The sequence below is a fragment of the Neophocaena asiaeorientalis genome, unplaced genomic scaffold, assembly GCF_003031525.2.
Source record: "Neophocaena asiaeorientalis asiaeorientalis breed wild unplaced genomic scaffold, Neophocaena_asiaeorientalis_V1.1 scaffold722, whole genome shotgun sequence".
NCBI classification, from domain to species: domain Eukaryota; kingdom Metazoa; phylum Chordata; class Mammalia; order Artiodactyla; family Phocoenidae; genus Neophocaena; species Neophocaena asiaeorientalis.
The window spans coordinates 884,035-909,377 of NW_020175686.1; positions in this window are offsets into that span (position 1 = coordinate 884,035).

Genomic DNA, 25,343 nt, shown 5'->3' on the forward strand with positions numbered 1-25,343 from the left:
TTCCTTTATGTCATTCTATTTACTAATTCTAGATCTTGCTCACAATTCTATGGAAAGAGCTATATATATGCCTCAGAATTATATGTTTTAAATAATACTCCAAAAGGATATTTATTAGTGTTTCAACAATATCATGGTCATGAAAATTCTCAGATATCCTGCTGTGGGTCCACACTTCTGGAAGCATTACCATTCCCATGTCTAGGATGTGCTTCCCAGACTTCCCACCAATCAATGACTGAAGATGGTAGATACAGCAGAGCCAAGACACTCCTGACTCTAAAAATCATGGTTTGAGATTTCCCATGGACCTGTCCAAAGCTTCCTCAAATCTAAACTACAGTCTGAGCCACATCCTGCCCAACTCCCCTTATTTCTTTGTCTCATTTTAAGGGTTTCATCCCTGCATGAAAGCCTGGAACCTCTCCTTGCCTGCTCTTGCCTCTTCGCCTTTATCTTTTGCAGGTATCTCCTCAATAAAACCATTCACATTTAATTCCCTCTAGAAGAGCTTAACTGACTTAGGTAGCAGGAAATAGTTCAAGAAAAAGGTGGTAGATTATTCTTGGGTTACTTACTGCCTGGCAAGCTAGGGAAATGTCATTTTGTGTGGTAAGTGAGCTATGGATTGTCTCCAGTACAAGATGGAGTCCCAAATGCTCATGATTTCACTTGTGGTGACTGGAGAAAATGGTCCAGTGAAGAGGACTGCCATTACACTTACAGTGATTCAGGCTTTTGAAAGATTTGGAGGAGAATAATGCCTTTAAGGAATGAGAAGTTGACTGGTTTTGATGACCTGTATTGATGTCCAGCAGAGAGATTATAAGAAACTAGGGCCATTGTTGGTAAAATCTGGGATGCTGAATTGGAGGATGAGGACATCTGGATAGATTCTCTATATAGATGATTCTGAAGAAGTTGCTGGAGCCCTTGAATCCTCAGAGTTCACAGAGGTGACTCACCAGTGCTTCCTAGTGAAAGCTAACAGTTTATGCATGATAGAGAACACTGTAGTAGCCTCTCTCACAAAGGCAACAGGTGACCACCTTTCCTCAAGAGATTCATTTCTTCTCCCTTGGGTCACAGGCTGGTAATTAGCATTAAGTTGCAACCTAATCCAACTGGAATGTGTTGATAAGAAAGAGCATATACACTTATAGAGGAGATATAAGAATTAGCTTATATTAGCAGGAGTTGAAGGAATAACCCAAGGATTGCATTTTGGGGGTACTTGCTGAGTAAGCCAGAATATAAGACTGCATAAGAAAGAATTCTCAGGACATGAGGATTTAACACTCAGGCAAGGGCCCCAGAAAATAGAGATACCTCAGTACTCTAGAAGAGTGAAGAAAGAAATGTCCCATGTTGAGCAACAGACATAGCTGAGTTGCCATGACAAATTAAAGAGGCTACAGGAAGAGAGAAAGCTGGATAGAATAAATTACGTGAGTCCAGAAAACCTACCAGAGGAGAGGTTTTCAGGAGGAGTCAGAATACATACCATTCACCAAGGCCATCCAAAATGCACTGATGAGATGCATTGGCACCATGGTGGTAGCTCTATCCTGTAAGGCTAAGTTGATGACAAGGGAGGCCGTGACAAACTTGGAATTGTTAATCTATGGCTGTCAGAATAACAGGAGATCTAGAGATCTTTTATATCTAGAGCAGATATAGCAGAGAAGGGGTTGAGAGGTGGGCAAAATGGGTAAAAGGGATCAACTATATGGTGATGGATGATAACTACTCTTTTGATGATGATCACTTCGTATATTGAATTATAATGTTGCACACCTGAAACTTTTATAATGGTATTCATCGATTTTACTTCAATAAAAAATAAAGCTTTTATATCATTACTGAGTTTTTTGTTGTTGTTTCGTTTTGTTGTGGTATGCGGGCCTCTCACTGTTGTGGCCTCTCACTGTTGTGGCCTCTCCCATTGCGGAGCACAGGCTCCGGACGTGCAGGCTCAGCAGCCATGGCTTACGGGTCCAGCCGCTCCACGGCATGTGGGATCTTCCTGGACCGTGACACGAACCCATGTCCCCTTCATCAGCAGGTGGACTCTTAACCACTGCGCCACCAGGGAAGCCCAGATTTTTTTTTTTTAATTATGAGAAAATCATATTTGAAATAACTGTGGTTCATTGTATATTTTTCTATAACTCCTGTTAATTCTGTCAATTTTTTAAATGTATGCTGCTTTGTCTTATTACTGGTTATTTTCTAAATTCAGCTTTGTAATCTTTAACTTTTCAAAGTGACTTAAATTATGCCAATTAGCCATTATTGTAAGTAAAATACCATGTATTGTTGTTTTGTCCTTCAGTTGTCATTCATTCTCCTTCTATATGTGTTATGTATCCACAGTGTAGTTTTTTCTTTAAAGAGTTAGTAACTATTTAATATATTTTATAAATATTATTTTATAGTTAAATTCACAATTTCCCTTTCTGGTGATCTTCATTTCTTCCTGCAGATATGTACATCAGTAAATTTGTGCTCATTTATTTGTTTTGCTTTGTTTTGGTTTTGGTTTTGGTTTCTTTGTATTATCTGAAGAGCTATCAACAGTATTCCTTGCAGTCTGGTTCAGCTAGCAACAAATTCTGCCTGTTCTTGTTTATTTGGAAATTTCATTATTTAACCTTAATTTTGGAACAAAATTATTACTACATATAAAATTTGGGGTTTACACATTTTTCCTATAAATTCATTAAATATATGATTTTATTATCTCTGGCTTCACTTGTTTCTGATGATGTTAGCTCTCATTCTTCTTATTCTTATGCCAGAATATAATGTATCTTTTTATTTTCTGGTTAAGTATTTTTTCCGTTTATGATGTTTGACTATGATGTGACTTTCTTTGAATGTATTCTATTTGTGTCTTGCAGAATTTTTTAAAAATAAATTTTTGTTTTTAGAAAAAAATTTAGGTTTATAGAAGAATTGAAAGGGTAATACAGACAGTTCCCATATACCCAGCCCCGAGTTACGTTCTGCCTCCTGGACTCCCCTGACCTCTTAAATGATTTTTTTAAATTTGTTTATATTAATATTTACTATTTGAGCTGTAAAGCTCTGTGGAATTTTACAAATATTTAGTTTCATGTATCTGCAATGAAAGTATACAGCATTGTTTTGAAACTCTGAACATATTCCCTGTGTTTCATCATCATTTCTAGCCCTTCTTTAATCTATTGGCCATTACTGTTTTACCATGCCTATATGTTCTGTCATTTCCAGATGTCATATAAGTGGAATAATTCAGTATGTAGGCTTTTCCTACTGGCTTCTTTCATTTTACCCTATACATTTAATATTCATCCGTATACTTTCATGGCATGTTAGTTCATTTATTTCTTCATTGAATAATATTTCACTGAATGTACCACACTTTGGTTATCCATTCATCTATTTCTCTCTTGATTGTCTTTGTCCCTTGTGAAATACCAGTTGACTATATTTTTGTGCATCTACTTCTGGGCTGTTTATATGGTTTAATTGATCTATGTGTCTATTCTTGAGCCAATATCATGCTCTCTTGATTACTGTAGCTTTATAGTAATTCTTGAAATCAGGAATTGTTAACACTACAGCTATGCTGTTAATCTTCTATTATTGTTTTGGCTATTTTAGGTCTTTCTACTTTCCACATTAACTTGATATTAGTTTGTCTATCTATCTATCTGTCTATCTATATCTCCTCTGGAAATTTTTTTCCATGATACATTAGTTGGTGAGAATGAATTTTTCAGAGAATATGTAAAGGCCATTTGTGTGTACATGTTTGTATATATTTCATAATTTTCCATGTATATGTAGATAGAAATCTACACACCAAAGTTCTACTTCATTTATGTAATTATTAAGATTATTTTTATAATGAAATGTTAAGATTTCAAAGAATTTTTATCTCCTAATTTTCTCCCAAATATTAATTTAATTATATAGGGGAACATAATAATCTAAATTTCTAAATAGTTATATCAGTATTGATGCTAATTTTCAACCCTTTTTTCATCAAGTGTATATATTAATAAGATGTGTGAAATTTTTAAATTCTAGTAATAGCTTTAGGTATAGATATTAATTTCTACATGCAAGAAAATGCATGCTACACAATCAAATTAGAAACTAAAAAAATTAAAGTAATAAAATTTAAAATAATCTCACAATATGAAAGGGATATTTATATTGATTTAAGCTAAATTTTACTCACTAAAGTGTGCTACCAGAAATCTTCAGTTCCTTTTAATTGGCCAAATTGATCAGAGGCTAGTATTATTAGCAATGATTTTGTAGAAAGAAACCTTTAATTATTCCATAAATTACTACCATAAAGTAAATAAAGTCAATCAATTTAGAGCAATTTCCCTCCTTGTAAATAACCTTCAAGCCTGAGAGAAAGGAAATAAAAAAAAATAATTCTTAAAATGGTCTGAATGTCCCTTGTCAATAGATAAAATCAAACCACACCATTTAACAATATAACAGTTCATTTATTTAGCAAGAATTTTTCTGGCCAACTAAAATCCAAGAGCATTACAATGTTTTTGATGCTTTGTGACAGTGATAGGAGATGAATTATTTAACAGAAAATTTAGATGACAATGAGATTGTAAGAGAAAGAACTGAACATAGTAATTCTAAAAGCAAAGCAGGTAAAACTTTTTGTCTATAGTTTCTTGTAGCTTAGAACATAAGATATACATATTTTCTTTGTTAGTAATGACATTTACAGGGCTTCCCTGGTGGCGCAGTGGTTTAGAGTCCTGCCAATGCAGGGAACATGGGTTCATGCCCCGGTCCAGGAAGATCCCACATGTGGCGGAGTGGCTGGGCCCGTGAGCCATGGCCGCTGAGCCTGCACGTCCGGAGCCTGTGCTCCACAATGGGAGAGGCCACAACAGTGAGAAGCCCGCGTACAGTAAAAAAAAAAAAAAAATACATTTACATATATTAGGAAAATTTCTGTTAGTATATGACAAAGTTGCTTACCCCTTTTTTGAACAGTATTTTTTGATATGTTTCCTAATTTATGAATTATAATACCAATTTCATTTAAATTTTGAGAGTATAATTTTTCAGATTTAAAATTGTGAATGGTTGGATATGCTGATAATATACTATGCTATATCCAAGAACAAGAAGAAAATATTAGAAGATTGAAAGTAAAATTTGGAGTGGAAAGTGATGCCCTTGTTAAGATAAGCAGTTAAGGTGATAACTATAGATTGAGAAGACAGAAAGAAAAGGAAAAAAATACCCTCTGGTGGTATCATTTGTATCTAATTAATTAATTAGAATTTTGTATCTTTATAACGTGTATAGATTGCCAATTTATCTTCAAATATCAAGCAAATGTATTCTTTGTTTTCTGTTGTTTTTTTTTTCTTAATTGAAGTATAGTTGACTTACAATATTATATTACTTTCAGGTGTACAACATAGTGATTCAATATTTGTAAAAATTATACACCATATAAAATTATTATAAAATATTGGCTATATTCCCTGTGCTGTGCATTACATCCTTGTAACATTTATATCTAGTAGTTTCTACCTCTTAATCGCTTTCACTTATCTTGACCCTCCCTCTACCCTTTTTCCCACTTTTAAACACTAATTTGTTCCCTGTATTTGTGAGTCTGTTTTGTCACATTCGATCCTTTGTTTGATATTGCTTATGCTAACTGGAAATATTCATGATTAACAAATCCTTTCCATGTATTAATCATAGTAAAAAGAAAAATTTTAAAGTTTATGCATAATTATAACATGATAAAATCAGCAGTCTAATTTTATAACATTGCTCTCTGAACTGTGAAAATAGTGTTTTCCTTATAGACATTAACAATTTACTATAAGGCAGTTCCACCAATAATCTTTCACCATGCTAAACATAGTGAATCTTTTCAGGAAATCTAACAGGCAATCTATTTAGAAATAACAATAGCTACTGCTAATGCCAGGCTATTTAAAGAAATAGACTGATAGGCTAAAATAGAATTCATATTTTTCCTCTAAAAATATCTGAATTCTCCAACTTAAAAATAAGTGATTTACTTTATTTTTTATAAAACACAAAAGTTAATTTTTAAAATTGAAATATAATTGACATTTAACATTATATTAGTTCCAGATGTACAACATAATGATTCAATATATGTATATATTGAGGAATGATCAACACAATAAATCTAGTTAACGAAAATAAGTTGATTCATTGTAATGGAGAGATCATGATAATTTCAGTCTCATAGTATGAAGCCAAGGGACATTGGAAAACTGTGATAGTACATACAATAACCAAGGATAATGAATTTGGATAAAATATAGGTACCAGTCCAATAATTCATTAGAATATGATTGGTTGGGGCCATGAGCATCTTATCATATGCAGTGATAAATCAAATTAATCATAAAAGTGGATAATACTTTGTAAGTCTTCTTGAATATCCACATGTGGACATGCTATTAGTCCCAATACATAAAGTGGCTCTCTCCTTCCCTCTCTCCCTGGAGTGAATTTGAATAGAATATAGAATTAAAACTATCTTAGAATCTTGCAGTGAAGTATATTCCAAGTGGTATTGTTTAGCACCATAGAAATGCTAAGTGATATGGAAAGTGCTTTGGAGAGATCAGGCTTATGGATACCTGCGATACTGAGTGTCTCTCAGAAGTCACAAATACTATGATTTTGGACAAGCTACATGCCACTGCAGCTACATATACTCTCTTAAGAAAAAAGGTGACCTTTCACTTGGTTTTAGAGGAGAGAGCTGCAGATATTAAAAGATAACATATTTTTAGACCTAATATACCCATTATGCCATTGGTAATGTTGAGCTATTTATATCAATATGTAATAAACAGCTCAACAGAACTTATAAAGTGAAAACAGCATACACCAGAGGAAACCATTGGTGATAGCTCTTATATCCATGAGCAGTTCACACCAGTTCCGGGAAAAATGACAAAACTAGAAAGACCAATAGCTCTAATGGTGAATGGTATGAACCTTAGACTGTCTCCCTTCTAAAGCAAAGCAAGCAGCCTAGTTGACTAATGGTAGTTCCAAATTAGGGTAAGCAAGCAATTTGGAATTATGCAGTCATTCTCCCTATGGATGGTAAAACATCAGTTGGGGCAAGAAGGGCAAGAAGACACAAAAGGCAGAATTAAGGCAATATATAAAGTAATGAAATAAGAATTGGATTCTATCTGGATACACATGAACTCTTGGGTCATGCTAACTCTTGACAGCATTGCTCCATGTTTAAGTGTATGGGCCAATGATGATACCCTGGCCAGATCTGCTTAACAAGGACTGTAGATAACCCACAGCTGCGGTAATTCAAGCTAAAAATGTCTCAAACCTGCACTGTACTTTGGAGGAAGGCCCTTGCTTGAGGAAATCATCAAAAAGTTTAATGCTCTTGGATTTTAATAGGTTAAGAAAACTCTTGCAAAACAAATTAATTATTATAGGGGTTTGCCAATCCCTGCCTCAGATGATTGGGTTGTATCAATATGCCTTGTATTGTTAATACAATTGTAAAATTTCATGTGGAAATTTCAAGAAAGAATTAAAGTGGGTCATGTGGACAAAAGCTAGTTACTAGTATTGAACATGGCTGAAATGCTAAGACTGATGTCTTGTTCAACTGCTGGAGGTACCTACTTGAAATGAGCAGGCACAGATGTGTTTAAGGTATGCAACATTAGGCAGGAAAAGGCTCTATACCTCTATCATCTGCCAAAGCTGCTAATGTTATGAAAGACTGTGTGAAATATCAACAGGAAAGATAGATTTGGGTAAGATTCTCTGAGAACAATTTCCTCCACTTAGCTGGGAGTTGCATTACACAAGAGCCTAACCAAGAAATCCAAGTGGCTTAAAATGGATCTTGACTGTGATAGACAGGCAATCCATTTTGGATTCTGCCTACTTTTTAACTGAATCAACAGCATAGAAGTTGAGTGTGGGAAAAAGTGTTTTGTATCAGTTTGTTCTCCTCAGCTATATCTCCCAGTATATTATCAGAACAAGGAATACATTTCCCTGATTCCAACATTCTAAAATGTTCCATAAAGCATAATACCATATAGATGTATGCTATCCTTTGTGGCCTGCAAGGTGTTTGTTTGAGAACTGGGATAGAAAACTGACTATCTGTTAATAGAAATTAGAAAATAACATAGATAAAAAATGTTGGCTGGCTCAGATGGATAAATTTGTTCTTCATCTAAATGTGAGGGTGGAAAGGAGGACAGATTTGAAAAGGTTTCGGAGATGTAGTACTTTGAAGGAAGGCGTATAGCATCATGTGATCACCCTACTATCTATTTTTCCCAAGATACACATTATTCCATTTTCTTGGAATGGAGTGGGTCTAGGATAGCTTTTGTGCAACCTGGCAGTGTAAAGCACTGGTGATTAGAGCACTGTTTCAGTTTTTCTGAACTTGTCTGTGAATTGTCTAAAGTAAAATGAGCTGGAGAGTAATTTTATTTTATTGGCTAAACAAGGACCAAACGATGTTAAGTAATGACTACTAACTAGTCATAGAGGTGGCCCCATCATCCTTTATCTCCTTATTGAGAAAGGGCAGTATAAGAAGATGCAGCAAATCCAATCCTGCTACCCGAACTGGGGATGGGCAGCGTGGCTGAAATCATTTTGGTCACTGATTCTGGGTTGAGATAGGTTATAAGCTGAAAGTAGAAAAGGGGAAAATTCTGGCAGTTGATCATGAAGCACATAAATAAGAAACATTGTAGAAAATGCCCTCACTTTTTTTTTTTTTTTCTCACAGTACTATCTTAGAGGGGAATTATATATTTTGTTGTTACTCTCAGATATGATGTCAAGACATAGCTACTGGTGAGAAAGCTCTAAGCTTTGATTTTCTATAAGAAGAATAATTATATGTAAGCCACTTAGAATTTTTAAGGGCTCCGTATGTATAATTTAGAAAAAAAGACATTAACCAGAATTATTTAATCATCAGTCTCCAAAATAGCTGTTTGATAGTATTGATTGTGTTAAGTTTTTTGTTATGCTTATATCTGTTCTTCCAAAGACTTGAAAGAATTCTTGCTTTTGAATCATGTTAGGCATTTTGATACAGTCAGTGGTTAGCTAATAAACTGAGTTGTTGTGAACCAGGATGACATATCATTGAGACAAATATCTGAATATGAAGGCATAAATGTCTCTGCTGTCTTTCTGGTGTGGCAGCACCCCTATTGCTACTTTAACTACTCCAGATGAATAGTAGGGTTGGAACACTATAAAAGCAAGTATCAGAATGGGGTCAGAGTAGGTAAATACTGGCATGACATGGTGGCCAAATGTCTCTAAATTTTTCACACCTAATATTCAAGAACGGCACTTTTGAGAAACCTCATGACATACTCAGATATTACTCTACCTGTTGGTAAAACATTCTCAACTAATAACATCTCAGGGGACACAATGTTGTCAACACATTCAAAACACTTTGATAATATTTAGTCCTCATAATGCAGTGGCAACAATATTTATGGTGGCTTAACCAACACTGGTCCAAGGTCTTAAAGGTCTTGTAATTTGGTGTGTTAGTGAAGGGTAGATTATTTTTCTGGACATTGACTAATATGCTGAGGAGCTCTTATTATACCAGTTAAGGACACTAGAAGTTTTATAGGAGTGTAGAAGAGCATGGCAATTGGCCAACTAGCAAATTAAACTGTTTATAACACTAAGAGATGCACACACACCAAAAAAAAAGATGTTAGAAGGACAACTTGCAATCTTGGCCATTGGTGCCAAATCTTTACTAGGTTTAGAAAAGGAATTTTGGTGCATATAATGTTTAACTTAGGTGTGGCAGGATGAGTAGAAATTAAGGAGTCAAACATGGGGAAATTTATGTCAAATTAGCAGCATTTGAAAAAAACGTATAAGTTTTTAAATGATACTTTAAATGTAACACATGCTGAAGTACTTCATTTGCAAGTAATTAACCCCCGAATCAAGTTAACCCCAAATCAAGTACTCACACACTGAGGTACAAAAGAAGTATTCCATTGTAATGTTTGCTGAAGTCATTCAGTGTATTCTGTCCTAATACCTGAGCATGCTTGAGTGTCTGGTATATTTTGCTGTACAACTTTCCACAAACCAGCTCCTGTCTCTCACTATCTCCATATAATTGTCCCAAGGAACAAATGTACTTTCTTGAGGTGATAGGAGATATAAAAATAATTGTCATTGATAATTATCTTAGAGCTGGAATAAGAGGATGACTTTCTCAAGGATTATTCTATCATATTAAATATTTAATAATTGATTATAATGCATATTATGCATAAGCAAAGACAGGGACGTATATAAGCCTGAAGGAATACACAGATAAAAATTTCAGTAGAAAATTTGTAGGAAGAAGTAGGGGATAGGTCTCAAAAGCATAATATTGACAAATGCTTTTTTATACATTTATATAGTATATGATCTATGTATATATTATGTGTATATTATATTTATGATATATGTATATATTGTATATCCTTAATATTAATATATAAAATGTGTTATACATTATATATTATACTTTATATGTAAATATATGAGTTTCTATTTATGTATATATACATGAGAAATGAAGTAAAATAATTACATGGCCATACTAGAAATCCTAACATACAAAAAAAAAAAAAAAAAAGGAAAAATAGGAAATACCCCATTTCCAATATTTTTTTCTCTCTCCCGCTACTTTTAAAAAATTTCTGGTGTCACATTTTGTTTTATCAGCTGCATTTGCATGTGTGTATGTTTGTGTGCGTGTGTGCATCTGTTTTCATATGGATACTATTTATTTCATATGGATATTATTATTATTGCTGCATAAAAAATCGCTCCAACGCTTGCCAAGACAAACAGATGCATATTATCTTTATTACTTCCCAGTTTCTGTGGATCAGGACTCTGGGAAGGCTTAGCTGGGTCTTAGCTCTGGAAATGGCTCAGTTTCAGTCTCTCACAAGAGGGAAATCAAGATGTTGTCCATGGTTGGGGTCTGGAAGTTTAACTAGGGAAGTGTTCACCTCTAACTCACTTTCATGGTTGTTGACAGGACATTGATCCTCAAAAGCTATTGGACTACGAGCTTTAGTTTCTTGCTGGCTGTTGCCTGAGGCTACCCCTCAATTTCTTGTCATAAGGACCACTCCACCAAGATAAGCTGCTTCAACAAAGCTCATACATGAGGTAATAGAGACAGTCTGATATCGAGATGAAAATAATTTAATCAGTGAAGTGGCATTCCCCCTTACCTTGTTCTCTTCTGTTTTTCAGTAGCAAGTTATCCAATAAGAGAGATTTCCAAAAGGTCATGAATACCAGGGGCAGGGCTTATTAGGGACAATTTTGAGGCTGCATGACACAGGATATGGGTATGGGTGATGAGTTCTCTTGTTACATAGCTTGTCCTTGCAGGCTTGGTTTGATTTCCTGTTTTGTTTTGTATTGTTTTGTCTTGTACCTTCACTTTCTAAAACTGACTTTTAAATTTAATTTTTTTTATGAATGTCTTTTGCTTTCTGGCTGCATACTCATTTTAGAACTTTGCATTCATGGGCAACCTGCATTCATATTATGTGTTCTGATCAGGCTGTATGGGTATTTCAAATTTTCAAGATTTTCTTTGTTCCTTTCTTTGTTTCCATACTTTCTTCTTTTCTTTCTTCCTGCCTCCAATAAGTTAGACCTTTTGTAGAGGACTATTTTAATCTTCTGACTATACTGTATAATCCTTGGTGACTGTTTTGAGCTTGGTGAGGAAACTGAACTGGAATTGGGAGTAATTTTCACCATTCAGTTGATAGATTTCTTTGACCATTCCTATTAGTGTAAGGTAGGTGATTCACATCTGTGCATGGTTTTCCCTTTTTCATGTTTTGTATGTTCTCCTTACTCCAAGGAACAGGGCTTTAATTTTCTCTCTGCCTTCAGAGGGGCAGTTGTCTTTCTGTCCATGTTGATAAAAATTTTTGTCTTTCTCGTAATCTAAATAATACTTATTTTCTGTCCAACTTCAAACTCCACTGCCTGTGAAGATTGCTGCCCCTAATTGATGAATCTTTCTGGAGTTCATTTATACAAATCAGAATTCTTTGAATGTTGTTCGGGAAAGGTTTAAACTTTCATGAATTTTCGAAGTCAATTATATCTTGTCTATTCTCTTTCCAGACTTACTTTTATTGCTCCTATTCTAATTTTTCTAATTCATTGTTGGTTTATGATTTTTGTACTTTATAACTTTATTGTTATTATAGTGAATCTTAGCGGGGAATGGAGGTAAATACATATGTTCAATCCAACTGTCTTTACCAGGTGTCTTTTATTTTATTATTTTTTAACATGTTTATTGTAGTATGATTGCTTTACAATGGTGTGTTAATTTCTGCTGTATCACAAAGTGAATCAGCTTTATGTATACATATATCCCCATATTCCTCCCTCTTGCGTCTCCCTCCAACCCTCCCTATCCCGCCCCTCTAGGTTGTCACAAAGCACCAAGCTGATCTCCCTGTGCTATGCGGCTGCTTCCCACTAGCTATCTATTTTACATTTGGTAGTGTATTTATGTCCATGCCACTCTCTCACTTTGTCCCAGCTTACCCTTCCCCATCCCCGTGTCCTCAAGTCCATTCTATACGTCTGCATCTTTTTTTTGCGGTACGTGGGCCTCTCACTGTTGTGGCCTCTCCCGTTGCGGAGCACAGGCTCCGGACGCGCAGGCTCAGCGTCCACGGCTCACCGACCCAGCCGCTCCGCAGCATGTGAGATCTTCCCAGGCCAGGGCACGAACCCGTGTCCCCTGCATCGGCAGGCGGACTCTCAACCACTGCGCCACCAGGGAAGCCCAACGTCTGCATCTTTATTCCTGTCCTGCCCCTAGGTTCTTCCGAACTTTTTTTTTTTTTTTTTTTAGATTCCATATATATGCGTTAGCATATGCTATGCTAATGCACATATATTTTTCTCTTTATAACTTACTTCACTCTGTATGACAGACTCTAGGTCCATCTACCTCACTACAAATAACTGAGTTTCGTTTCTTTTTATGGCTGAGTAATATTCCATTGTATATATGTGCCACATCTTCTTTATCCATTCATCTGTCGATGGACACTTAGGTTGCTTCCACGTCCTGGCTATTGTAAATAGTGCTGCAGTGACAATTGTGGTCCATGACTTTTTTTCAATTATGATTTTCTCAGGGTATGTGCCCAGTAGTGGAATTGCTGGAAGCTTCAGATTACTTTGTACATCTCTGCAAAATTAAAGTTCCATTGCTTTATCCATGTCTTGCTTAATGAATTTTAAAACACCACTAGGATCTACAAGACAAAATTCAAATATCTTTCTTCTGGAACCACTTTCTGCTTCAGTACTCATTTCATATTTTCTCAAACATGACACTGTCTCTTGCCATCCATACATTGGCTAATGCCATCCTGACCACTCTTACTACTTCTTGCCATTGTCTGAACATATGTGCTAATCCCATTTACAACTGTGGGCTTCCGGAGAGGTTTCTTTATTTGTCAAGTAAGAGTGAGTGTTATACTCAATATTTGTTCTTAGAACTACTGATTTCAAAGCATAAGTTGTTTGCATTACACCAAGATACTCTATAACTAAAAGTTCAAGTCCAAAATTCTCTAGATTGCATGTGTAGTACATTAATATATTATGTAACAGATAAGCTACAAACTTGAGTTTTGAAGAAATAAAAAAATCTCTGTACTTTCCCTATGAAAGTAGAAATTATATATTCAAGAGAAAGATGGAGGGAGGGGGAATTGGCATGCTGGAGAATTCTTTAGGAAAAAACAAACAAACAAATAAAAATTTTTAAATGCTCCTTCTGCTTATTTGTACCGTAGGTGTGTGCCTCTCTTTATGACAAGCATTTTTTTTTCTAAACAGAACTCAGTAATCAGATTTTTTCTATAACTGCCTATTGATTTGCATAAAAAATCAGTTATATTAATTGAAAATAATAATGTCGGTTTTATCTAACCTTTTGTGATGTAAGCACATCTCTAAAAGTTCTCCATTTGACTGTAAGGAAGAAATTTTATAGGGAGAAATATTCCAATTTTTTTGTGATTTGAGTTTAATTAAGTTTTTTAAATTAAGTAAACCCTGAAAATATTTCCTTTCTTGTGTGTTCTGAAGAGTCTACTCAAGCAAATCGTGTCTCTAGCACATGAAAATTAAATTATGAGAATTTGTTGATTTTGCTGGATTCAAAGCGAAGGTCAGACGTCACTAGCTTCTGCTTAGTAAATCCTGAGACAATATTGAAAAAACAGGCTGGGCCACTCAGGTTCAGGGTGCCACACATTATATGGGGAATTTCTGACAATGTTGGGCAGTGACAAGAGTAAATATATAAAGTTATTTATGTTATTGTTAGAAAACACCAAAGCACAATAAATGAAAGACAAATACAATCTGAAAGGCCTTAGTATTTACTTCAGAAGTTGGGTTTCTACTTAATATATGTATGGAGCAATGCTAATCATACCATTTTTATAGGTTATTTCATCAAAATTATGTTTCAGTGAATTCTCAAATGTATAATAATGGTTAACTAATTTTGTTATTTAATATAGAAATATATATTCAGAGATGTAAAGAACACCTTTCAAGTATGGCTGACTGTCTCTTAGAAGAAATCAGTCTGCAATTGTACTATTATTGATCTGTATTGTTCAACCTGTCTCCTTTGGGAGAAGTATATATCAGCATTCTCAAGTAGAAATGGTCCATTCTGTTATTAAAGGACTTCAGAAAACATTTCAGAAGAGCTGAAAATAACACCTGTCAATTTTTAAATATTCCTTGAATTAAAAAAAAAATCCTACATAAAATTTTTCATTGTATATAACTCATGCTATTATAATCCTCAGTAGAAAGGATTAGCAGAACACAATTCTAACTATAATATTAACTACTATCCATGGTCTTTCCTAGATTATAGAGTAATTACATATCATAAAGAATGCTAGTATTTGTTTTTTCATCATTTTTGAGTTCCTGCAAATAGTTGGAGTAAGAAATTTATTTAGCAATATTTTGCATAGTAGTCTACATAGTCCCCTTGTTTTCTTTCATTATCTTTTGCTTCATTTTGCCTTATTTAGTTTACTTACTAGCCAACACATTTTATTTGATAATTAACATTTCATTCTTTTGAGAAAACTGAATAACAACAGACAGTATATATCTACTCTCAAGATACAATTGCATCCTCTATTCTATGGCATGCTTCATGTTTTAATATATTTTTCTTGCATGCTGAAAAAATCATGTTTTAATGATCAGTAGAGTAAAGCCACACCATCTTTCTCAATCAAGAAATCTGATATATTTGTTAGATGACACATAGATAAAGGTCAAATTGAAAAATTTTAAGTTACTTCTTATCAGAACCAATTAAGTATTTATATCTTATACTGAACCAATAAAGTATCTCAATATCACTGCATGTCAATGTTGTTGAAAGAACCTCCTTTTATAAAAATGCTTTCCTCATCATGAAGTAATCTTTTCTGCCCCAAATTGTTTGACTAAACACTAGAGATATTTTTTCTCAGATGTCTGCTGGTCTGCTCATATGATACCAACATTTATTATAATAAGATATCTTCCCTAGTTTAATACCTTGTTATATATTATGCACATTTATTATCTATCTCTTTAGGGTAATAAAAATTTTCCTGTTATGTGTGTGGTTTCCAATACCTGCCCTTGGCTTAAACAGGTAATAGAAGGAGTGTCCAGTTGAGAAACTGCCAGAGGCATTCCAATGAGCCATATGCCATTAGCAGGCATTATTTAGTCATAAACCCCATATTTATTGGGACTATTTTGCAGTTCCAGAAGGTGATCATAAAGTTATCTTGGTTATGTGCTGGAACAGTAGCAAACAGAAAAATGCTCTCATGAAATCATTAGATTGAAGCTATGTCTGATGGCCCGAGATAGATTCTCATGTTGAAAAGAATATCAAGGAGTATGGCACTCTCCAAGTTACTTGATACATTTATGGAAAATGTCTAAGTACTCTGTCAAAAATTCAAATTGATTTTGTAGGCATACTACAGCAAGAACACTAAGATTGTTTTAGCTGCTGCAAAATGGCTGGTGTGAATTCTCCATCCACATCATATCTTCAATGTGGCATGCAGTGTTATTACAAAGTCACATGGTAAGAACAGAAGTATCTCCTCTGGACCATGAGCTATTGATTTTGAATCTAAAATTTTCTTCTCAAATTTTCACTTATCAGAAACTTAGAGAGAGTGAGAGAGAGAGACAAGAAAATATGCACACACTTCTCAAGGTATTGAAGTGTTAAAATATTAAAGTTATGTGTAAAATGGACCATTTTCTACTCAGCAAGTGGGTAAGTATATAATCTATTATATATGTATTTTGAAAACTATGTGGAAGTACATAATTTGACTTATTTGTCAAAGGACTTAAAAATAAACAAAACCATTGATCTAATCATATCTCTTCTGGAAATCTGTTAAGAGTAAAACATTCTTTAAAATGTTTGATACAAGGAAATTTATTCCAGTATTACCTATAATAAGAAAAATTAGAAATATAATTATCATAATAAGTTATTAACATTTATTGAACTCTTATATGATTGACCCTTGTATTTTCCTTGCCTTCTTAATCTTGTCAACAACTTAATAAGTTAAGGCCAAATCTTACATGCGTTTTGAAAATGAAGTAACTGAGTCTTAGTTGACTTGTGTAAACTAAGCAAGGCTAGCATCTGAAACCTGCTTTAACACAAATCTGATATTTTTAATATTCATGAGTTAGAGAATGCTAATGTCATTTAGATTATATTGCAAAAGTTTTTAATAATAAATTTTACTGTAAAATAACAATTGAATATATCTGCTTGTATTTTGTATGAATCTTGTTTTTAACTAAAACATGCAAGAAATATTCACTGATCTCGAAAATTAACCAATTTTTGGTCCCCAGCTTCATCAAGTAATGTGTGAGATGAACTTATTCTCAGCCATCCTTGGGACTTCCTACTATCTCCAGGCAGGGCTGGATTTATGGGTGAGCCACTAGTGCAGTTGTGCAGGTCCCCACACACAGAAGACATTTCACTTGAAGTTTAATGCTCTGCCGTTGCAGTCTTGAAATTCTTAGTAATGTTACTGTTTTTTTTTTTAATTAATAGATCTTTATTGGAGTATAATTGCTTCACAATACTGTGTTAGTTGCTGTTGTACAACAAAGTGAATCAGCCATATGCATACATATATCCCCATATCCTCTCCCTCTTGAACCTCCCTCCGACCCTCCCTATCCCACCCCTCTAGGTCATCACAAAGCACTGAGCTGATCTCCCTGTGCTATGCTGCTGCCTCCCACTAGCTATCTATTTTACATTTGGTACTATATACATGTCGATGCTACTCTCACTTTGCCCCAACTTCCCCTTCCCACCTCGTGTCCTCAAGTCCATTCTCTATGTCTACATCTTTATTCCTGTCCTGCCCCTAGGCTCATCAGTAACATTTAAAAAAATTTTTTAGATTCCATATATATGTGTTAGCATACAGTATTTGTTTTTCTGTTTCTGACTTACTTCACTCTGTATGACAGACTCTAGGTCCATCCATCTCATTACAGATAACTCAATTTCATTTCTTTTTATGGCTGAGTAATATTCCATTGTATATATGTGCCACAGCTTCTTTATCCATTCATCTATCAATGGACATTTAAGTTGTATATTTTGTACATGAATTCTGATGAAATAATGGAACATGTGTTGAGAGTTTGAAGACCAAACTCTTGTGATCCTTATGGCCTGGTGGTTTGTACCCCACAGGTCCCCAGTCTTTGCCCAGTTATCTCTGCTCCCCTCTGCTCTGTGTGTGTGTCGGCAGTGGGGGTGTGGTATGGCAGTGGCCATCTCTGCCCCATGCTGGCAGTGCAAAGTTGTGTTTGGTGGATGACTGTGTTGAACCTCTTGCCAACTCCTGGTCCAGTACCGAGTGCACTGGAATATGAAGGCTCTTGGCTATTATGATGTGAGAAGATGCAGTGTGGCCATACAATTGTGAATGGTGTGATTACTGCAAAGGTACCAGCAGTCACTGGCAAGGATCCATGCTTTTCTAACATAGTGCACATCTTATGGCAGGAAATCTCCATGGAGGAAGAACCACAGCACATCCAGTGAAAAGAAAGGATCCTAGCTGCCAATGATGCTAACAAAATAAGAAAGTGTCATTAAGCCATTTTTATGAGACTGACACCTCTTCACCATTTTCTCATCCAAAAATGCAGGTTTTCTCTTTAATATTTCATGCTTCTTTTAGCTTTATCACTCTGTGATTATGCCTTTTTTAAAGGCATAATAGTATGATGAGAGAATGAAGTTAATTTCAGTTTACCTTTTTTAAAAGTTCATTTTAGACACAATGACTAACACTCTCTCTCTGTCTCTCTCTGTCTCTCTGTCTCTGTCTCTCTGTCTCTGTCTCTGTCTCTGTCTCTCTCTCTCTCTCTCTCTCTCTCTCTCTCTCTCTCTATATATATATATATATATATATATGTATTCTTATTAACAAAAAGTACTTGACCTCTTCTATTTACTTTAACGTTTTCATGCACTCTGTGCTCTATAATACTTACTATGGCAAACTTTATTTGTGCCGTACTTATCACAGAGTCTTGTTCTGTGGTGAAAAAAAATCTTGTTAACTTTTTTTATTGAAGTATAGTTGATTTACAATATTATGTTAGTTTCAGGTGTACAGGAAATTGATTCGATTATACATACATATCTATTCTTTTTCAGATTCTTTTTCCTTATATGTTATTACAAAATATTGAGTATAGTTCCCTGTGCTATACAGTAGGTCCTTGTTGGTTATCTATTTTATATATAGTAGTGTGTATATGTTAATCCCAAACTCCTAATTTATCCCTCCCCCCCTTTCCCCCTTTGGTAACCAAGAGTTTGTTTTCTATGTCTATGGGTCTATTTCTGTTTTGTAAATAAGTTCACTTGTATCATTTTTTTAGATTCTACATATAAGCAATATCATATGCTATTTGTCTTTCCCTTTGTGACTTACTTCTCTCAGTATGATAATCTCTAGGTCCATCCATGTTGTTGCAAATGGCACGATTTCATTCTTTTTATGGCTTAGTAATATTCCATTGAATATTCCATTGAATATTACTGCAGCACTGTTTACAATTGCCAAGACATGGAAGCAACCTAAATGTTCATTGACATATGAATGGATAAAGATGTAGTGTACCAGGAAGAAAGAGAAAATATGAACAGACCAATCACAAGGACTGAAATTGAAACTGTGATTAAAAATCTTCCAACAAACAAAAGACCAGGGCGAGATGGCTTCACAGGCAAATTCTATCAAATATCTAGAGAAGAGTTAACACCTATCCTTATGAAACTTTTCCAAAGAGTTGCAGAGGAAGGAACACTCTCAAGCTCATTCTACAAAGCCACCATCACACTGATACCAAAACAAGACAAAGATATCACAAAAAAAGAAAATTACAGGCCAATATCACTGATGAACACACATGCAAAAATCCTCAACAAAATTCTAGCAAACAGAATCCAACAACAGATTAAAAGAATCATACAACCTGACCAAGTGGGATATATCGCAGGGAAGTAAGGATTCTTCAATATATGCAAATCAATCAATGTGATATACCACATTAATAAATTGAAGAATAAAAGCCATATGATCATTAAAATAGATGCAGAAAAAGCTTTTGACAAAACTCAATCCATTTATGATAAAAACTCTCCAGAAAGTGGGCATAGAGGGACCCTACCTCAACATAATAAAGGCCATATATGACAAACCTACAGCTAACATCATACTCAATGGTGAAAAGCTGAAAGCATTTCCTCTAAGATCAGGAACAAGACAAGGATGTCCACTCTCTCCATTTTTATTCAGCATAGTTTTGGAAATCCTAGCCTCAGCTATCAGAGAAGAAAAAGAAATAAAAGGGATCCAAATTGGAAAAGAAGAAGTCAAACTGTCACTCTTTGCACATGGTGTGATACTATACATAGAAAATCCTAAAGATGTTACCAGAAACTACTAGAGTTTAAAGTTGCAGGATACAAAGTTAATACACAGAAATCTTTTGCATTTCTATACACTAACAATGAAAGACCAGAAAGAGAGATTAAGGAAACAATCCCATTTACCATTGCATTAAAAAGAATAAAATACCTAGGAATAAACCTACCTAAGGAGGTAAAAGACCTGTATGCAGAAAACTATAAGACACTGATGAAAGAAATCAAAGATGAAAGAAATCAACAGATGGAGAGATATACCATGTTCTTGGATTGGAAGAATGAATATTGTGAAAATAACTATACTACCCAAAGCAATCTACGGATTCAATGCAATCTCTATGAAATTACCAATGGCATTTTTCACAGAATTAGAACAAAAATTTTTACATTTTGTAAGGAAACATAAAAGACCCTGAATAGCAAAGCAATATTGAGAAAGAAGAATAGAGCTAGAGGAATCAGAGTCCCTGACTTCAGATATACTACAAAGCTACAATAATCAAAACTGTATGGTACTGGCACAAAACCAGAAATATAGACCAATGGAACAAGACAGAAAGCCCCGAGATAAACCCACGCACCTATGGTCACCTTATTTTTGATAAAGGAGGCAAGAATATACAGTGGAGAAAAGACAGCCTCTTCAATAAGTGGTGCTGGGAAAACTGGACAGCTATATGTAAAAGAATGAAATTAGAACACTCCCTAACACCATACACAAAAATAAACTCAAAATGGATTAAAGACCTAAATGTAAGGCCAAATATTGTAAAACTTTTAGAGGAAAATACAGGCAGAACACTCTGTGAAATAAATCACAGCAAGATATTTTTCAATCCAGTGCCTAGAGTAATGAAAATAAAAACAAAAATAAACAAATGTGACCTATTGAAACTTAAAAGCTTTCACACAGCAAAGGAAACTATAAACAAGATGAAAAGATAACCCTCAGAATGGGAGAAAATATTTTCAAATGAAGCAACTGAAAAGGGACTAATTTCCAAAATATACAAACAACTCATGCAGCTCAATATATAAAAAACAAACAAACAAACAACCCAACAAAAAAATGGGCAGGAGATCTAAATAGACATTTCTCCAAGGAATATATACAGATGGCCAACAAACACATGAAAAGATTCTCAACATTACTAATTATGAGAGAAATCAAAACTACAATGAGGTATTACGTCACACCAATCAGAATGGCCATCATCAAAAAATCTACAAAAAATAAATGCTGGAGAGGGTGTGGAGAAAAGGGAACTCTCTTGCACTGTTGGTGAGAATGTAAATTAGTACAGCCACTGGAGGACAGTATGGAGGTTCCTTAAAAAACTAAATACAGAGCTACCGTATGACCCAGCGATCCCACTCCTGGGCATATATCTGGCGAAAACCAGAATTCGAAAGGATGCATGCACTCTGATGTTCATTGCAGCACTATTTACAATAGCCAGGACATGGAAGCAGCCTAAATGACCATCATCAGAGGAATGAATAAAGAAGATGTGGTACATATATACAATGGAATATTAGCTATAACAAGGAACAAACGTGTCATTTGCAGAGATGTGTGTGGACCTAGAGATTGTCATACAGCCTGAAATAAGACAGAAACAGAAAAACAAATATTGTATAATATTGCTTATGTGGAATCTAGAAATATGGTACAGATGAACTTATTTGCAAAGCAGAAATAGAGTCACAGATGTAGGGAACAAACTTATTGTTACTAAAGGGAGAAGGAGGGGTGGGACGAATTGGGAGATTGGGATTGACATATATACATCACTATGTATAAAAAAGATAACTAATGAGACCCTACTATATAGCGCAGGGAACTCTACTCAATGTTCTGTGGTGACCTAAATGGGAAGGAAATCTAAAAGAATGGATAAAACTGATTGACTTTTCTGCACAACAGAAACTAACACAACATTGTAAAGCAACTATACTCCAATAAAAACCAATTAAAAAAAGAAAAAGGGTGTAATATATATACATAAATATGTATATATAGAGTATATATATATATATACTGTATATATATCGCATATATACAGTATATATACATTGGTATAAGTATGTATATATATACTATATTTATACACACACAGACACAAAGGACTATTACTCAGTCTTGTTAACTTTTAACTTTTGAAAATTGCATTAGATTCTCTCTTTCTCTCTCTCTTCCTGTCTCCCTTTCCCCACAATTAAATTACTGTGACTTATTTACTTCTTTCTTTAAATTAAGATTTTATTTTTCCTATTCCTTCCTTTTCTTTCTACTTTCATTCATAATCGTTATATTTTACCATTTAAGTATTTTTTTCCAACTATGTACACACACATGTGTGCATAGACACACACAGTCTTTAACAGAGAAGGCTTGAGTAGGAGCGAAGATGACAGGGGCAAATTTAAGTTATAAATGACTGTTACATATGCGAGTGAAAAAGAACAAGGTCTTAGATAAAAGAAGAAAGAAGTCTGGAACTTAGGGGAGGCAATGGAGTTGAAGATAAAAATGTGAGTCATCAGAAAATATTTTACAAGACCCCAGAAGCTGGATCATATTTTTATAGGGAGAACATAGATGAAGAAGAGAAGAGAGCTTAAGAAACAGCTGTGTGTTTAATGCATAGAAATCTCTTGCATTCCTACACACTAATGATAAAAAGTATGAAAGAGAAATTAAGGAAACACTCCCATTTCCCAATGCAACAAAAAGAATAAAATACCTAGGAATAAACCTACCAAAGGAGACAAAAGACCTGTATGCAGAAAACTATAAGACACTGATGAAAGAAATTGAAGATGATACAAACAGATGGAGATATACCATGTTTTTGGATTGGAAGAATCAACATTGTGAAAATGACTATACTACCCAAAGCAATCTACAGATTCAATGCAATCCCTATTTAACTACCAATGGCACTTTTCATAGAACAAAAAATTTCACAATTTGTATGGAAACACAAAAGACCCCGAATAGCAAAAGTAATCTTGAGAAAGAAAAATGGAGCTGGAGGAATTAGACTCCCACGGGAATGTAAATTTTCACAGCCACTGTGGAGAACAGTATGGAGGTTCCTTAAAAAACTACTAATAGAACTACCATATGACCCAGCAATCCCACTACTGGGCATATACTCTGAGAAAACCATAATTGAAAAAGACTCATGGACCACAATGTTCATTACAGTTCTATTTACAATATCCAGAACATGGAAGCAACCTAAGTGTCCATTGACAGATGAATGGATAAAGAAGATGTGGCACATATATACAATGGAATATTACCCAGCCATAAAAAGAAACAAAATTGAGTTATTTGTAGTGAGGTGGATGGACATAGAGTCTGTCATACAGAGTGAAGTAAGTCAGAAAGAGAAAAATAAATACCGTATGCTAGCACATATATATGGAATCTAAAAAAAAAAAAGGTCTGAAGAACCTAAGGACAGGACAGGAATAAAGATGTAAAGAATCAATTTGAGGACACAGGGAGGGGGAAGGGTAAGCTGGGACAAAGTGAGAGAGTGGCATGGACATATATACACTACCAAATGTAAAATAGATAGCTAGTGGGAAGCAGCCGCATAACACAGGAAGATCAGCTTGGTGCTTTGTGACCACCTAGAGGGGTGGGATAGGGAGAGTGGGAGGGAGGCTTAAGAGGGAGGGGATATGGGAATGTATGTATACATATAGCTGATTCAGTTTGTTATAAAGGAGAAACTAACACACCATTGTAAATCAATTATACTCCAATAAAGATGTAAAAAAAAAGATAGCTGTGTGGTACCTTTCAGGGAAGGATGTGGCAGAGTGGAAAAAACTCATCAAAGAGACTGTAAAACAGTATTCAGTTTGTAGTGTGTGTTTCAGAAGGCGAGGGAACATGCAAACCAAAACCACAAAGACCATAAATTCAAAAGCAAAAAGCTCTTAAGTCAGTCAGCATCAATGAAAGCTGGAGAAAATAAATGTTTGAAGAAAAATGGGCTGATCAATTATGTCAAATGCCACCATGAAATCAAGGATACGGAAGACAGAGTAACAATTACAGATGGTGGCAACATGCTAACTATTTTTGAGTTGGATAAACATTATTTCAATGCTTTGTGGGCCAAAACTGGAGTTGTTGGGGCAGAGAATAAGTGATGGGTAAGTGGAATAGTACATTTATACAGTTCTTAGTATGTATTTGTTGTAGAAAGTAGAGGAGAAACGAGGTGGTAGCCAGAAATCTATGTGTATTCAAGAGACTGTTGTTCATTTATGTTTTGCTATTTAAGATGGGGGTATTACATACGCATATATTATGATGGTGAAAGAAAAGTAATGACTGCATGAGTGAGGTTCTTATACAGGTAAGGAGGGATAGCCCCAGAGCACAAGTGGAATGGCTGGGCTTAAATGTGAGAGGGCAACCTTTCCCAAGTAGAGGCAGATGTGGCAGAGGGTATATGGACTCAGATCTTTGTAGGCTGGCTGCACATATTCTGCATCTACTTTATCTATGAACTATGGTGTGAGGTAATCAAATAAGCATGAGGGATAAAACATTCCTCTGGGAAACAGGATATATAACAATCAAGGGAATTGTCAGGGAATTGTCTGTGTTTATGAAGATCAAATTTGAGACTGTTGTCATAAATGTGAAATGAAACCAGTCATCACAGTTTGTCTGGCGATGATCAGTTATTCAGATGTAGATTCATAAAATGGACATAGCTGTCTACCAGCAGTCCATGTTTTGCCAGAGAACAACAGAAAGATGATTCAGAATCATGGGAATAAAGAGTGAGCAAAGTAAGTATTTTGAGGCCTGCCAAAAGCAACCTAAGCCAGGTAATAAGAAGAAAATGTAATGGGATGTCCAGGCTCCTTCCCACCTCCCAGTTCCAATGTGACCCGCAGGTGCAGTGAGCAGCTGCTGTGCACATTGACAACCTCCTGCCCCACACACCCTTGGTTCTCAGCTCATTTGCCTCAAGGCTTTCTCTACTACTTCAAAGGCTAGCTCAACTTATCTTCAGCACAGTCTGACAGCAAGTAACAAGAATTTAACTCCCTCCGCCCTTAACCAATGAGAGTGTGGAGTCGTTGGTAAATTCACCAACGT